Source organism: Colobus angolensis, unplaced genomic scaffold (genome assembly GCF_000951035.1).
Source record: "Colobus angolensis palliatus isolate OR3802 unplaced genomic scaffold, Cang.pa_1.0 Scaffold204, whole genome shotgun sequence".
Classification (NCBI taxonomy): Eukaryota; Metazoa; Chordata; class Mammalia; order Primates; family Cercopithecidae; genus Colobus; species Colobus angolensis.
Window position 1 is genome coordinate 3455123 of NW_012115200.1, and position 2295 is coordinate 3457417.

The window sequence follows — 2295 nt, forward strand, 5'->3', positions numbered from 1 at the left end:
GGGCACGTGCTTCTCCACTTGGGGGCTGACAAGCTACAGGCACATCGTGGACAAGGCGTCTGTACAGGTCCGCACAGAAGACTGCTCTCCTCAGTCAGTCCCGCCAGCCTCCCAGGATCAGGGAGCGAGCCTCGAACGCTAGACCCGGCAGGAAAACGTGTGAGCCAGTGGGCCCCAAGCTGTCGCGTTGCACCAGGAAGAGACCTCAGCCCAGATGCTCCCCCAGGGCTGTCATCCAACCCTGCAACTACCCCGAGGGGTGGGGAGAGCTGTGAGCGGAAACCTGTCCCGCCCGGAGCGCCGGAAGCCATGCCCCCTTCAGCTTGTTCAGTCCAGTGAGGAGAGGAGGGCGATGCCTGCACAGGCTCCCTTGGGGGAAGCTACAGAGTGGGGACATTGGGCCAAGGCCACCAGCCCACAGGGCTCTTCTGAAGTGAGGCGGCTGTCATCCTCTCGGGATCCTCTCCCACCGTGTCTGGTCCGAGCGTGCAGTGTCCAGCGTGAGTTCGAAGGGTGTCACGAAAGAGCTACTACCTAAATTTGCAGCCAGCAAGGGGCTTTTGTGCCCTAGTCCCCACTCCCAGCCCTAGGCCACCAACCCCACACCCATAGGAAGCAGAGGGCCCCTCACCCACAGCCCAGCAGGTGCACTGTGTGCCCTGCCCTATGGGAGAGGAATCGCGACAATGTCTGATCGAGCGTATTTTTGCACAGTAAATGAGACACGAGATGTTACTGTGCTGTCTCAGTGAGCGTATCCCTTCTCTCCAATTAGCTTTTTTCCCCAACTTTTTATTTTGAAATAATTTTAGACTTAAAATTGCACAAATTGTGTAGAGAGTCCTGTGTACCCTTCAGCCTGCTTCCCCGATGTTCCTGTCTTTTCTTTTCTTTGAGACGGAGTCTTGCTCTGTCACCAGGCTGGAGTCCATTGGCACGATCTTGGCTCACTGCAACCTCCTCCTCCTGGGTTCAAGCAATTCGCCTGCCTCAGCCTCCCAAGTAGCTGGGATTACAGGCAGGCGCCTGCCAGCACGCCTGGCTAATTTTTGTGTTTTTAATAGAGACGGGGTTTCACTATGTTAGCCAGGGTGGTCTCGTGATCTGCCTGCCTCGGCCTCCCAAAGTGCTGGGATTACAGGCGTGAGCCACTGCGTTCAGCCTGTCCCTATCTTACATAATCATGATACACTTTCAAAACTTTGCCACAACGTGGGTTCTGGTTTCTGGTTTCTGGTTTCTCCAGGTTTCCTCCTGGCAAATGCTCCTTTCTGTTCCAGGATCCCACATTGCATTAACTCATCCTGTCTCTGTAGTGCCTGCCGTCAGTGACAGCTTTTTAGTTCTTCCTCATCACTCTTGGCCTTGATGCTTGGATAAGAACTAGCCGGTTATTTTGTAGGTTCCTCAGGAGGATGTGCCTGGCCTGTGGTTCTGTGGAGGTAATGCATCTGGGGGGAATGCCCCAGGAGTGGTGGCCCTAAGTACCACACTGGGGTGCCCGAGGTGGGCGTATTTCATCACTGATGCCGTAACCTTGACCACTTGGCCAAGGGGATGTCTGCCAAGGTCTCCACTGAGAAGGAGCCCTGTGTAATCTATGCGTGTACTGGGGGAGATTCGCCGAGACTGAAAAGACCACATTTCTCCGTGAATGTTGCCCGGATCTCCGCACCCGTTGGTGGATCTTCCCTGCAGCACTTCTTCCTGTGGGGACGTCCTCTCCCCTTCCTTCTATTTCATTGGTTAGAATTTTCCTATAGAGAAGACCTGCCCCTTTTCTCCTATTTCTTTGCCTATGTATTGCACTGTGTGCATCCGGCCATTCAGTCTGTCCCTGGGTCATGGCCCAGTGAAGCTGTTAATGTCTCCTCACCCAGATGCTGCCGCAGAGCCTCCAGCGCTCCTCCAGGCTGGCGCCCTGCAGAGCACTCTCTTTCTCTCTGACCCCACAAGGCGGGGTCCGTAACTCCTTCCCCAAGGAGCTCTGGCTTCTGTGTTGGAGAGCAGTGTTCAGAGACCAAGGTCTCTGGACCAGGGTGTGCTTGTTGCTACTGGGGTGACAGTATTTCCAGGTCCTCTCAGAGACAGCCTGGAAATACGTGTGCAAACCAGCCTGTGCACACCCACATACCTGTGCTTCCCTCCTTCCCTCTCTCCTTCCCTCTCTCTCTTCTTCCCTCTCTCTCTCTTCTTCCCTCTCTCCCTCTTCTTCCCTCTCTCCCTCTTTTTCCCTCTCTCCCTCTTTTTCCCTCTCTCCCTCTTTTTCCCTCTCTCCCTCCCTCTCTCCCTCCC